Here is a 16,293-nt window from a genome sequence, read left to right as displayed (position 1 = left end):
AAAAAATAAGACAAAAATAAATAGTTTCAGAACTTTTTCCACCTTTAATGTGATCTATAAATTGTACAACTCAATTGAAAAACAAACTGAAATCTTTTAGGTGAAATAAAAATAAAAAAACTAAAATAATATGGTTGCATAAGTGTGAACACCCTTTTATAACTGGGGATGTAGCTGTGTTCAGAATTAAGCAATCACATTCAAAATCATGTTAAATAGGAGTCAGTACACACCTGTCATTGGTTAAAGTGCATCTGATTAACCCCAAATAAAGTTCAGCTGTTCTAGTAGGTCTTTCCTGACATTTTGTTAGTCGCATCCTACAGCAAAAGCCATGGTCCGCAGAGAGCTTCTAAAGCATCAGAGGTATCTCATTGTTAAAAGGTTTCAGTCAGGAGAAGGGTACAAAAGAATTTCCAAGGCATTAGATATACCATGGAACACAGTGAAGACAGTCATCATTAAGTGAAGAAAATATGGTGCAACAGTGACATTACCAAGAACTGGATGTCCCTCCAAAATTGATGAAAAGACGAGAAGAAAACTGGTCTAGGAGGCTGCCAAGAGGCCTACAGCAACATTAAAGGAGCTGCAGGAATATCTGGCAAGTACTGGCTGTGTGGTACATGTGACAACAATCGCCCGTATTCTTCATATGTCTGGGCTATGTGGTAGAGTGGCAAGATGGAAGCCTTTTCTTACAAAAAAAAACATCCAAGCCCGGCTAAATTTTGCAAAATCACATCTGAAGTTTCCCAAAAGCATGTTGCAAAAGGTGTTCTTGTCTGATGAAACCAAAGTTGAACTTTTTGGCCATAATTCCAAAAGATATGTTTGGCACAAAAACTACACTGCATATCACCAAAAGAACACCATACCCACAGTGAAGCATGGTGGTGTCAGCATCATGCTTTGGGGCTGTTTTTCTTCAGCTGGAACTGGGGCCTTAGTCAAGGTAGAGGGAATTATGAACAGTTCCAAATACCAGACAATATTGGCACAAAACCTTCAGGCTTCTGCTAGAAAGCTGAACATGAAGAGGAACTTCATCTTTCAGCATGACAACGACCCAAAGCATACATCCAAATCAACAAAGGAATGGCTTCACCAGAAGAAGATTCAAGTTTTTGAATGGCCCAGCCAGAGCCCAGACCTGAATCCAATTCAAAATCTGTGGGGTGATCTGAAGAGGGCTGTGCACAGGAGATGCCCTCACATTCTGACAGATTTAGAGTCTTTATGCAAAGAAAAGTCGGCAAATCTTGCTAAGTCAAGGTGTGCCATGCTGAAAAAATCATACCCAAAAGACTGAGTGCTGTAATAAAATCAAAAGGTGCTTCAATAAAGTATTAGTTTAAGGGTGTTCACACTTATGCAACCATATTATTTTATTTTTTTATTTTTATTTCTCTTTACCTAAAAGATTTCAGTTTGTTTTTCAATTGAGTTGTACAGTTTATAGGTCACATTAAAGGTGGAAAAAGTTCTGAAATTATTTAGCTTTGTCTCATTTTTTTACATCACAGAAACCTGCCATTTTAACAGGGGTGTGTAGACTTTTTATATCCACTGTATATATATATATATATATATATATATATATATATATATATATATATATATATATATATATATATATATATATATATATATATATATATATATATATATATATCTATATGCATTGCTTCTGTTACAGGGTATGAGAATACCTAAATTTTAAGATGGCAGCATCCAGTATGAAGATAAAGATAAACAGCTTCAGTTGTAAAGTACTGTACTAAAATAGGAGAAAAACTTTGAACAGAGCTACAAGCACGTATTTGATGAGTAGTAACAATTTAATAATACCCAGCATTTTAACGTCCCTTTCACTTTCTGTATTTTTATAGTTTATATATGTTTTTTTGTTTGTTTTTTTTAAAGATTTTTTATTGAAGTTTCAAAAGGTACAAAGAGTGCAAATACAACATCTGCCCAATCATAATAGTAACACAAGAATACAGCACCAAGGTTGTGACACCTAATATATCTGTTAGGCTAGTGAAGAAATAGCTGGCCTATATATCAAGTTAAGTCATACAGTTTAAGGGCTCAGAGAAATATATATAACCATAATAATATAATAAGACTAGCTCAAACATGTAGAAACCTATGTTGTGTCAAGGGAGGTGTCAGATATATGGTTGGGCAAACTGAAAGGGAACTTCATTTTATATTTTGATCATTGTATTCTGATCTCCACATCTCTAGGGTGTATAAGATGAGTGTTTCTGTGATAATGTGGGGAGTTAGCTTTTAATATGACCACGAGTAGGTCGTAGAACAGTGGAAGGAAGAGGAATTACAGTGGACAAGAGCCACTCGAATATTGGGAGGAGGGAGGGAAAGGGGAGGAGAAAGCATGGGGGCGGAGCTTATTCTAGTAAGACTGCAGTATGGTTTAGTACGGATACCTATAAAACTAGCAGATATACAATTTCAACAAGTGTGGGATCCTGAGGTCTTGAAGCAGGAGGCTCAAACACAGTAGAGTTCTGATGCATTAGGATTCACTCTGCTGTTTTTATTATTATGTGTGATAAACCTGAATGACTTAACCCTGAGGGAGGGTAGGAATTTCTGATACTGTCACATTAAGCATATATTCCAGTTCTCCCAACTCTGGCCACGCTGTGAAAATTATTACTGAAAGTAGGATAATGTAATTAGAAAAAAGGGACTTCACCCTGAGTTGTATACTTGTATGAGCCTAAATAGGTAATGCAAGAATAGGTTATGTTCAAACATATATATATATAGACAGCAATAAACAAGAACATGAGCAAAATATACATGTGGTGATGCATTGTGAACCTCCTGGATGCTCAGCAATAGATGTTAGCTGAAAACAAAGCATGCATGCTACTCCATACACATGTATTATTAAAACTTAAAATGTATATACAAGCAGCATTGAGCCAACTGTTGTATAGCTTATAAAGAGAGTGGCCCACATCTGACTTGCTATTAAACAGGGGTCTTGGGCATATTTCTAGCGCAAAAGATTCTAATCCTCCAGCCATTGTTTATAAGAAAACAGGAGGTGGCTAAAAAACAAACACGTTTATCTGGAAATAGGAGATGACCAGCTAGTGCACTAATCATAACAGCAGAGTATAAGCCATAACTCATTAATTCAGCTTATGCAGTTAGTGTATAAGAAAAACACAAGGTATAAGTCAGGTCATGGATCCTCTTATATTTTATAATACTATTTTAGAGACTCTTATGTAACTCCAAGCATAATACTGTATGCTATGTTGATATGACAACAAACGCTGAATGTAGTTCGCTGTCTAGACTTGTGGAATTAGTGATCATAGACATTTTAAGGGAATGTGTGTGTTATCCACATGTGATATATTGAGCTAGTGCGATAGGAATGCTGGGAGGTTATACTGTTAGAGATAGGGGTAATTGGACCTAGCGCAGGGCACTCAAATGACCAGCATAGTACAGGTGTGGAATCAAAGCATGACAGGAGTGGAGGAACCATCACATCAAAACATATCCCAATCTTTGGCTAATAAAAAGTAGAAACATTAGTACATATAAGAACTAGCATTAACTGTGCAAATAAAAACTACTGGAGTAATAACTATGAACTAAACTCTTTTCTCAAACAGAGTAACTCTCATTAAAATGTCATAATATGATTATCCTAAAAGGATTGTCCAGCCAAATGGTTAAAGTTCCAAGCAATATAATAAAGCTGTTACCCCACACCAGTTTTGAGAATAAGCATCGCTGGATTATCTATTGGTTATCAAACTTGCCATGTAAAAGACCTCAAACATGGGTGGCGGCTTTGCAAAAGAGGTCCGGCAGTTAGACTCTGGACTGTCATTTCACGTCTCCCGCTTTGTAGGCTGTCTTGATCCCTCTGCCTTAGACCCCGTGAGACTGGCTTATGAGCTGCGGTGACCTGCGAGAACTCGGCTACAGAGCAGAATGTAGTTGTGGGCCGCGCAGGTAAGCCTCCGGTTTGTAGAGGAAAGTAAAGTTCCCGACCACACCAGGGAGGCAGTCCGCATCTCCATCAGCTGCAACCGAGGGCAAGATAATTCCGGCTACATCCGGTGAGTCCGGGAGGGTCTTCTCCATGGGTGACAAAACTGTCAGGACAGGCTGGTCGTCTAGCTCTCTCAGGGACCCCATATGGTCCAGCTCGGACTGTCGTGGCATTTGGAGGTAGGCCAGAGTGGGTTTTAAGTCCGTCCCTGGCTCCGATAAGGATGTCGGCGGCGCCAAGGAGTCTCTGAGCACTTCCCTCAGATCAGCGAATCTGAGGGACATAAGATTGCCGAAAGCTTCTAGATGGGTGAGTATGTCAGTATTGAGTGCCTCCATGATTCACTGCAGAGTATGATTGAGGCTCCACGTGGGTAACAAAATGGCCGATCCCCAGTAGTAGCTGCGATCGTATTTTCGGCAAGATCTAATGCGAGTCCTCCATATTCAGGTTTTCAGAGAACTTGTGTGGTCTTCTTAGAACATATATCCCGGCTTAGTAGAAAATTTAGCTGCACTGAGCGGTCATAAATATGTAAATAATCCAGACCGGTCCGGAGCTAGTATGAGTTGCGACCGCTCAGATACAGAGCTTGCTCTGCCCCCCGTAGTTTATATATGTTTAACCCTCCAAACAAATTTTTAATCATTCTCATGATCATATTTCATGTTACATGTTTTATAATTAAAAGTGTGATTTGAGTTCTATTTTAAACTTAAACACTGTTTAAAAGAAAAAAGCCACTAAAAAAAAAGTGTACATCCTGTGAAAAGAAATAAGAGCTTCCTCGCCAGTCAGTTCCAAAGAGAGGGAATACAACACTTAAAATACAGTTACAACACTATTGACTAAATTACAAGGGTTGCATGCAAGCAATATCAGATTTTTGCGCGCGTCGGAAAAAGCCCTTGTATTACAAGTTGAAAGTAAGCCTGACCTCGAGAGGCCAATCAAATTTTACACTCATCTAGTTAGTGCGACTGAAACCCTTACGTAAAGGACAGTGTGTAAAAAAAAGTTGCACTAAACACAACATAAATACATTGTAAATTATAGTTGCATTCATATAAACACTATCTGATCAAAATGATTCATATAATTATAAAAAAAAAAAGTTATAAGGGTTCAAAGCTTTATATAACAATGCAATTTTTATTGTGAATACATATTTCTATATATACATCTCTATATACATATACCTGTATATCTACTCCTATAGATATACAGGTATAGATGCATATTTTACATTAACATTGTCAGATATATACAGATATTCAGGAACAGATGACAAATCCAGCTCCATAGAAAATGGTGGTAAATTTTATTAATAAAAAAAAGATAGAATACACTACAAAAAACGGGGACAAGGAAAAATATGAGATAAAAAGTATGCCATTAATCATCAGCAGCCAGTCGGTCTATATATATTCATACAGGTGAAACTTGAAAAATTAGAATACTGTGCAAAAGTTAATTTATTTCACTAATGCAACTTAAAAGGTGGAACTAATATATGAGATAGACTCATTACATGCAAAGCAAGATAATTCAAGCTGTGATTTGTCATAATTGTGATGATTATGGCTTAAATCTCATGAAAACCCCAAATCCACAATCTCAGAAAATTAGAATATTACATGCAATCAATAAAACAAGGATTGTACATAGAACAATATCGGATCTCTGAAAAGTATAAGCATGCATACTGTATGTACTCAGTACTTGGTTTGGGCACCTTTTGCAGCAATTACTGCCTCAATGCGGCGTAGCATGGAAGCGATCAGCCTGTGGCACCGCTGAGGTGTTATGGAAGACCAGGATGCTTCAATAGAGGCCTTCAGCTCTTCTGCATTGTTCGGTCTCATGTCTCTCATCTTTCTCTTGGCAATGCCCCATAGATTCTCTATGGGGTTCAGGTCAGGTGAGTTTGCTGGCCAATCAAGCACAGTAATCCCATGGTCATTGAACCAGGTTTTGGTGCTTTTGGCAGTGTGGGCAGGTGCCAAGTCCTGCTGGAAAATGAAGTCAGCATCCCCATTGTCAGGGTGCCAGGAATCAGACTGAGGCGAGAAGTACAAAAATAATCACACCTTTATTAATAGCAAAAAATAATAAAAAGTCCACAAGTCAAATAACAAGCCAGGAGTCAAACTCAAAACCAGAGCTGGTAGTCAGACGAGCCGAGTCAGGAGCCAAAGCGAATAGTCAGATGAGCCGGAATCAGGAACAAGCCAGAGATCAGGAACCAGGAAGGACGTCAGGCAGCCAGGAATTACACGGTGCCTGACTAAGCTCAGAGATGGCTGCTTGATCTCTGAGCTCTGGGAGAAATCGACTTAAAGTAGTGATCAGAAGCCTAAATAGGAACCTAATAGCTACTAAAAAATGTAAAACAGATACTAGCCTTGACCCCTGTGTGTTTCAGGTGTTATACATCGTCACGATAAAGCAAAATCAGCTGCAATCGTTGGGAGCCCTTTCAGCCTTTCAGCTTGTGACAACTAGGAGCCGTTCAACTCTATTACACAGATACGGTGTGTTAGGAGAGCTGCTCGGTTCCAGTTTCCCTGACTCATCAAGAGCTGCAGTAAGGGGAGCAGACCAGGTACACAGTGGTGAGTGAACGTAGTACTCACAATAACGGCTCGCTCCGCATTGATTCTGACACACATACAGAGCTAAGATGGCGGCTGAGAGCAGCTGCAGCGTAAGGTCCCTTACACACACGAGGAGTTAGAGAACGGCCCCAGAGCGAGATTTAAGTGTCAGCAAGCCCGGTGATTGAATAAATATGAGCAGGTTTTTAAGCATCCTGCAAGATAGATCGTTGATCCCTTCTGCAATAAATTAATCTATAAGCTACTGAACACATGTGGTGGTGATTTTTTTTTTTTACAGAGGGTTTCAGATTCAGCTGCCATTATTTAAAAGAACAAAGGTCATTAGGAGACATTACATAATTTTCAAGAGGCAGCAGCATATATCATAGTGTGATAATCCTCAACCTGGTATTAATTTAGGTAGAGTAGTACCTAATCAAGTCCTCTGTGGACGACTAGACTGTGAATGGAGAGCTGCTCCTCATTAAACTATAAAAGCAAATAAAAAAATTAGGGGCGGAGCCGGCACTCACAGGAGATGGCCGCATATTAAGTGAGCTCCGGAGCATCGGCCCAATGCATACCTAATTGAGCGACAAAATACAAGTCTGGAAGGTTCAGACACAGACCTATAACTCTTAGGAGACTAAGATCACATCTGAGGAGAAGAGCGAGATGAAATATCGGGCACTCAGTCGCAATACCGCACAACGCAATATGCTATGAGAAAGCTGCTCTCACGGAGGTCAGTGTGACATTGGAAAGCTATCGGATAGGAGGCAGTTAAAAAATCGGAGCTGAAGGAGCACTGCTGGGGCTCTCTTAAGGTAATAACTCAGACTGATCACACGAATAAACACATAAGGCTGTTTTTTATTGCCCGATATACACAACACACGTGGCGGTCGCCATTTTGAAACTACGCTCCCCTTAGTTAAGCATGGCAGCGGAGATTAAAAGACAGCCTACGCAGATTAAAACATGAGGAATCAAGTCACATTGACTGATGTATGCTTACAACAGGACACTTTATGAAATATGAAACATAGGAAATAAAATCAACACTTGTAGAAAACCATCTCCAAAGATATCTATTCAAGGTGACATCAAGGGAGTCCTTTATCGCTCACAGTCTTATTAAATTATCACCCATACGTGATCAATACAGGAGAGTACATAGAACAGTCAGAGAGGCATGCCTGTGATATAATCAGTCTTGGGATTCTACAAAGTTAAAAATAACCGCTACGCATAACCACTTTGCAGTAGTGCACTAAATCAGACGCACACTATCGTCACAAGTATACGGCTCTCCTGAATATCACAAGCCGGATATACCATCACTAAGGATCATGTCACCCAGGAAAATGTCGCAGAAAGATAAAGGGAAAAAGGACACTGCTAAAGGTTCATCTACACCATCAGTGGATCATTTTTTTAAAACCGTAAATACTCAGATCACGGATTTATCCCCATCTGTATCTCCTAAAGAGGTACAGGAGTTGTCAAACTCAGAATCTGAATCAGAAGCAGACCAGGAAACTATATGCGTTCCAAAATCATTACTAACTTCACTACCATCCAAAAAAGATTTTGCATCACTACTAGTGCAAGTAAAACAGTGCATCAAAGATGAAATCTCGGATTTAAAAAAAGACATCTCAGATATTGGCAACAGGGTAGAAAAACTAGAGGAGGACTGTAGTGCATTCAATACTTTTCAGAACGAATTAAGCACGAAGATGGAACAACAAGATACCACTATTCAACAGATGGAAGATAAAATAGAAGATCTGGAGAACAGGTCCAGGAGACATAATATAAGAATCAGAGGCATTCCTGAAGCAGTTCAAGTGACAGATCTACCTAGATATCTACAGGCCCTGTTTGCCAATTTAAACAATCAAGAAGGGTCATTACCAGTGGAAATAGACAGAGCACATAGAGCTCTTAGACCCGTTCCGCAAGAGGGAGTCCCACCAAGAGACACTATTGTCAAAATAACTAAATATGCGGTGAAAGAGCAAATAATGAAAAATGCCAGAGAAAAACAGCCTATTCGCTTCGAGGAAGCGAATCTGCAGATATATGCTGACCTATCCACCAGGACCCTTCAGAGGCGTAAAGAGCTATCTCCATTAACCACACACCTAAGGTCCATGAATATCAAGTACAGATGGAGTTACCCTTTCCAGCTGGTTGTCATTTGGAACAATAGAAGAGCAACATGCACAACTTCGTCAGAAATGATAGATTGCTGCCGCAAACTAGAGATCCCTCCAGTAAAACCAGAAGCCGGAAAATTCACAGAGCAAGATCTGACTGCAAGTAAAGAGACATTAACTCATCACAGAAACTCAGACTGGCAAAGAGTACAGAGGAAAAATAAATCCAGCACCCAGAAGTGACATTAAGTGATAAATAGATGGTTTACGTAGTTGGCCCATATAAGGCCTACAAATGTATCCTTTTGTGAGTCAAAACCTATGTTTCTGCTTCCTTTTTATTATGTTGTCCTTTTCATTATGTTGTTTTTTGTGCTTTTGTTTCTTTTCTTTTCAGGTTCTCATTGACAATTGACTTATGCACATAATACATAAGTAAAACTAATTAATGCCTGAGTACAGTTGCATTTAACAGATATGTATTGGGCAGATTGAGTTCCATATGGAATTCTTTTTGGTTATATACCCCCCTGTAACCAATTACAGGTTAGGAGTAGTTTTTATTGTTAATAATAGTTGTATTACAGTTTGTTGTTATTTTGTTTTGGCAGGAAATGTTGTGTCACCAGATACAGGGCTTAGCTCCAAACAAGCACAGGTAAATCACAAGACATGAAAAAAGAAACTGTGATACGTTTAGTGTCACAGAATGTAAAGGGTTTCAATAGTCCTCAAAAAAGATCCTTAGCAATCCAAGACCTATTAAAAAAACAGGGCGAAATTCTAGGATTACAAGAAACACACTTTAAAAGGGGAAGCATCCCAAGATATTTTCATAAAAATTACACCCAATGTTTTCATAGCGCACACCCAAAGAAAAAAATAAATGGTGTCAGTATTTTTATACACAAATCGGTTCCTTTTACTTTAATAAATCAAACTAAAGATAAAGAAGGTAGGTTCATAGCTGTAAGTGGAATGCTATTCAATAAGCCCTCCACAATAGTAAATATATACGCCCCAAACCAAGGCCAAGCCACCTTCCTTAAGTCCATCACCCCTTTAATTAGAGATATTCAAGTAGGGCAGCTGTTGGTACTGGGAGATTTTAATGTCCCAGTGCTTCCCAAACTGGACAGCTCAAACAGTAATATACAGGAGCCCAAAAAAACTCTCAAAGCGATGTGGAATTTTATTAGGACATTATGTCTGCATGACCCATGGAGAATACATAACCCAAATAAAAGAGATTACACCTTCTTCTCAAATCCAAATAAAACACATTCCAGAATAGATTACATAATGGTTGACCACATCACACTATCTTTGGTGGAAAACGTGTCCATTCTACATACAGCATGGTCAGACCTTTCCTTGGTGAAATGCAATATTAAGTGGCCATCAGCATCTATTAGAGAATATAGTTGGAGGCTAGACCCTTCACTTCTTCTGAACCCCGAAATAAACAAATTAGTACAAACAGAACTCAGAGAATATTTCAAATTAAATACACAGGAAGAAATATCCCCTTCCACGGTATGGGAAGCTCAGAAGAGCTATATTCGGGGAGTACTGATTAAAGCCACCGCACACAGAAACAAACTCAATAGAGAAGAATATACACACATTTCAAAAGAACTATCACAATTAGACTACCTGCATAAACTACATCCGCAGGATAAAAACATACAAGAGCAACTCAACTTCTATAGGGAAAAAATGACAACACATCTACACATCAAAGCACAAACTATAGCCCTTAAACTAAAACAGAAATTCTATGCTGAAGCTAACAAGCCAGGCCGACATCTGGCAAGGTCTCTGAAGACCAAACAAACTAAAACATATATTCACTCGATAAAACAACCAAATGGTAATACAGTGGAAGACACCAAACAAATAGCTGCCACTTTTAAAAATTACTTTCACTCCCTCTACAATTTATTCCCAAATAGAACACAAGAACAACACTCTTTACAATGTATCGAATATCTTGACGGAGTCCATATAAACACCTTATCAGAGGATGAGAGGGAATCACTAAACTCCCCAATTCAAGCTCAGGAGATATTAGAGGCAATCAAAACAATTAAAACAGATAAAGCCCCTGGCCCAGATGGGTTCTCAGGCCTATACTATAAGTTACACCAAAGGGAACTTTTACCACATATGTTAAATTTGTTTCATGGAGTTGAGGAGATGGGGTTATTCCCAGATGATATGTTACAGGCTTTTATTACTATATTACCCAAACCAGGAAAAAAGAGTGATCAACCTGCAAATTACAGACCATTTCCCTTTTGAATCTAGACTTAAAAATATACGCCAAAATATTAGCCACCAGATTGAACAAATTCTTGCCCAAGTTGATTTCTCCAGACCAAGTTGGGTTCGTGCCGAGGAGGGAAGCAAGGGATAATACCATAAAAATACTAGACTTGATAGAATATGTAAACAAAAATAATATCCCGACAATTCTATTATCAACAGACGCAGAAAAAGCTTTTGATAGGCTGGATTGGTCATTTCTGGAATCAGTTTTATATAAATTTAACTTCCCACCTTTATTCATAAAACAGGTTATGGCTTTGTATGCTTTCCCCTCGGCGCGAATCCGCATAAACGGCACCCTATCAGAACAGTTTGAAATCAGAAATGGAACTAGGCAGGGCTGTCCTTTGTCCCCCCTTTTATTTGTTTTATCCTTGGATATTTTGGCATCTAAAATAAGACATAGCACCTCTATCAAAGGAATAACGATTAAAAATAAAACATATAAATTATCCATGTTCGCGGATGACATCCTTATGTCACTAACATCTCCACGGGAATCTATTTTAAAGGTACAAAAAATCCTAGCGGACTATGGGAAGGTTTCAAATTTTTCGGTTAATATGACCAAATCAGACATTCTCCCCATTCATATACATCAGAGCAAATTAAATGAAATTAAGGAAAGCAGCAAATTTAACATTCAATTGCGCTCAATCAAATACTTATGAATTAGTATCACTCCTAAAAATGAGACAACACGTACAACAAATTTCTCAAAACTCACCGCAGACATTATTAGGTTAACATTCACATGGAAGTCTAGGTATACGTCATGGGTGGGCAGGATTCACTCCACTAAAATGATACTACTACCAAAGATATTATACGTTCTACAGACGTTACCACTCCCCCACACCGAGACATATATCCATAAACTACAAAAAACAATCAATATATATGGGGGAACAAACCTTCCAGAATTGGCAGATCAACCATGTATGCATCTAAGGAATTAGGGGGCTTGGGCGTCCCAAATCTTATTTTGTATAAGAAAGCAATCTCTTTACACAAGATAATAGAGTGGTGTAGATTTAGTGAGGTGAACTTTAAACATTGGATACAGATTGAACACGATATCTCAGGCAGTCAGCAACTTGGGGGTGCATGTTGGACCCCGAATACACCATATTTCACACATGGGGAACCAATACAGACCGTCAGCAACACATTTTCAGATTGGAAATCAATTTGTATTAAAAATAGAGAGATATCCAGTGGATTCTCCCCCTTAACCCCTATTCTATCGAATCCAGATCTGCCAGTCAATAAATCTTTTATCCTAGACTCTGATACGACTATCAATAGATTGGTGCCTATAACATCCTTGACACACTTGAATAAAGTAAAACCCAAGCCTGATATAGAACAAATGGGCAGAGGCCTCTTCACATCCTGGTTGAGATACCACCAAGTTAATCATTATATTAATACACACAAAGAAAGACACAACTTTCTCAGACCCTTAACTGCGTTTGAAAACATGTGCTACACTGGTTTCCCAATAAGAGGATTAATTTCACAATTATAAAAATTACTATTGAAAATAAATACCCCAAAGCCCCACAATTACACCAAGATATGGGAAAAGGAATTGAAGCTACAGTTCGGTGCCAATGAGTGGATAGATATTTTTCAAAGAACAGCTCATTCTGCTCACTCTACTCAAGGCCTAGAAACTAATTATAAAATTATGCTGAGATGGTATCTCACCCCACACAGGCTTAAACATATGTTCCCCAAAGCTTCTAATAAATGTTGGAGATGTAAAAAAGCAGTGGGGGACTTGGGGCATATTTGGTGGTCATGCCACATAATACAAGATTTTTGGAATTTGGTAGTGGGAGAGGTTAACTTAGCGACATCCAGCAGTCTACCACTGTCACCTAAGGTTTGCCTATTCAATTTATATGATGTACTAAAATGTGTAATAAAAAGGAATCTAGCACAATTAATGTTCAATGCAGCAAGGGTTCTGATAGCTTCCCATTGGAAATCGAATGTAGCCCCTTCTTTAGATTCTTGGAGAGATAAAGTTAACAATTTAATTAAACTGGAAAGATATTATTTTCTTAGAAGCAATCGATTGCAGCTATATAATGACATGTTGTTCTTTTGGGACTCATATAGAGGTCTTGTCACAAAGAAATAATGGAATAAGTCGACTTTTACATGCTATCTGTCTGGTTCCTCTCAGCCTAGCAATGCGTTTTATCTAGTTAAATAAGTCATTAGGTTGGATACATGTGAAAGATATGCTGGGTATGAAATAATTGTATTGAACACCAAAGATGTAATATTTACTGCCTGTTTTATGTTTTATGTTTTAGGTTTTAGGTTGTTTTAGACTGTTTTAGGTTATGTTAATTTATAATGGTCCCAAACGTCATAGGTCATGTCATGAATGCCTATAAAACTTAGTCAATGTCCATATTAACAAGAAGAGATTGAATGTTAGTCGACATCACTGTAATATTGTAAAAATATGGAAAGAATGTATATTGACCATTGAATGTATACAAAAAATTTTCAATAAAGAAATAATTATAAAAAAAAAAAAGGCAAATAAAAAAATTAAAGCGTACTTTGAAAGAGAACACTAAAATGACTTCTAAACGACTGCCTAAATCTGACAAACCCACTAAATACCAGACTATAAATTACTATTTTAAACCGCCAAAGACCAACAAAACTAACACAGAGCATAGTGCATAGGAGGTTGAAATTGAACAAGACATGGAGTTCAGCAACACCGAAGGAGAACAAACCCCAGTCACAAGAGCAGATCTACATCTGTTAGTTTCAAAACAAGATATTTCTTCAAATTTCGACCGACTTTGGGAGAAAATTGACTCTATGCATATGGCGGTGACAAATAGTCTGACAGACATAAAGTCTGATATTGCAGAGCTAGGGGGAGGATTGAAATCTTAGAAGAACAAACCCACTAAATACCAGACTATAAATTACTATTTTAAACCGCCTAAGACCAACAAAACTAACACAGAGCATAGTGCAGAGGAGGTTGAAATTGAACAAGACATGGAGTTCAGCAACACCGAAGGAGACCAAACCCCAGTCACAAGAGCAGATCTACATCTGTTAGTTTCAAAACAAGATATTTCTTCAAATTTCGACCGACTTTGGGAGAAAATTGACTCTATGCATACGGCGGTGACAAATAGTCTGACAGACATAAAGTCTGATATTGCAGAGCTAGGGGGAGGATTGAAATCTTAGAAGAACATAAAGAAGCAGTCTCAGAAGATATGGCCTCAATCTCTGAGGTTATCAATTCCCAGCAACAAACTATTTCTGCGCTACAAGACAAAATGGATGACCTTGAGAATAGAGGTAGACGCAATAACATTAGACTGAAAGGCATTCCAGAGTCAGTTCTCAATAAGGACTTACTAATCTACCTGCAGTAGCTCTTTAAAGCAATAACAGGTGACAAAGATGAAGCCACTTATACTATCGAGAGGGCACATAGGGCACTCAGAGCTAGACCAAGAGGAGATGTCCCACCAAGGGATGTTATCATAAAACTTCTGGTGTTCCAAGAAAAGGAGAAGATATTAGCGGCATCACGCCAAAATCCAACCTTTAAATTTCAGGGGACGGTTGTCCAGTTTTATCAGGACTTAAGTGTAAGAACCCTTCAAAAAAGACAACTTCTGAGACCCCTGACAACGATGCTAAGAAAACATCAAATCCAATATCGCTGGGGATTCCCCTTTGCACTTCACATTATTAAAGATGGGAAGGTGTTATCTGTCAAAGAAGTGGAAGAGATCTCTAATGCCTGCAAAGTTTTAGGTCGGGACCCACCAACAACGCTTACAAACACATCACCACCACAAGACAAGAATTTTCAACTACCCCAGAGGGAAAACAAACAATCTAAATGGCAAACAATCAATAAGAAAAAGCAAAAGACTTGATCACCTACAACGCCATAACTACAGCTGGAACAAGAAAAGGGAAAAAGAGAAGAGGATCCTGGACTATTTATGGATAAGACTCCAGAGACTTATATTGCTCTCCAAAGCTTAGTCACCAGCTGATTGGTGACGTATATAATGTTTCTTTATGGTTGTTATATGTTGGTTCACTGGTTTTAATCTAATATATGATTCACTGTTTGAATTTTTGTTAGCTAACATAGTTACCTCCCCCTAAATGTTATTATTGTTTTATATGAAACACACTCACCTTCGATCGAAGGGAGATCACATTCACCCATATAAACTATGGCGCTCTTTATTATTAGTTTATATTTTTTCTTTTCTTTTTCTTCTTCTTTTTATTAATGTCACCTTAGAGTCGTGTAAATCATTCTGCTATATGTGAGTGGGGAGGAAGCAAAGTTATGAAATTGTGCTTTTCTGTGATACGAGATGGGAAAGATGGTTCTATACTGAGGTTATGATGATCTCTCACAATGTGAGAGGATTAAACTCTGACGTTAAATGCAGAGTAGCTATGAATTATTACAATAACCTCCAGGCTAATGTTCTTTTTTTGCAAGAGACTCACTTTACAAACACAAATATCCCTAGATATTGGGCTAAGGCGTTCTCTAAACACTTTCATGCTACTATGGGGGTAAATAAAAGAGGAGTCTCTATACTTATTCACTCTTCTTTAAATTTTATCCACGAATCCACTATCTTAGATCCAGAGGGCAGATATCTAATTGTGAAGGGACAACTTGATGGCTCGGATATTATCTTTTGCAATATATATGCCCCTAACGATAAACAGCAGATATTTTTAAAAAATATTGCACATTTACTAACAAATTGGTCCCAATAAAGGGTAATCCTCGTGGATGCAAAAACTAAGATAACTAGCAAACAACTCAGACATAATAAAACAGTTAAAGCTATTCGAGAGATGTTGAGCCCACACACTTTAATGGATACCTGGAAACATTTATGTGGCGACACTAATGATACTACCTTTTATTCAGCGGCACACCAGTCTTACACGAGAATAGACTATATTCTAATTAGCCAAATTATGCTCCCGCTTATACTATCCTCTGAAATACACTCATGCACCTGGTCCGACCACTCCCCAATATCGTTTCTGTTAGATGGCATTCAGGAATTTAGGAGAGCTAGAACATGGACCTTTG

Source organism: Bombina bombina, chromosome 1 (genome assembly GCF_027579735.1).
Source record: "Bombina bombina isolate aBomBom1 chromosome 1, aBomBom1.pri, whole genome shotgun sequence".
Classification (NCBI taxonomy): Eukaryota; Metazoa; Chordata; class Amphibia; order Anura; family Bombinatoridae; genus Bombina; species Bombina bombina.
This window is presented reverse-complemented; position numbering follows the sequence as displayed.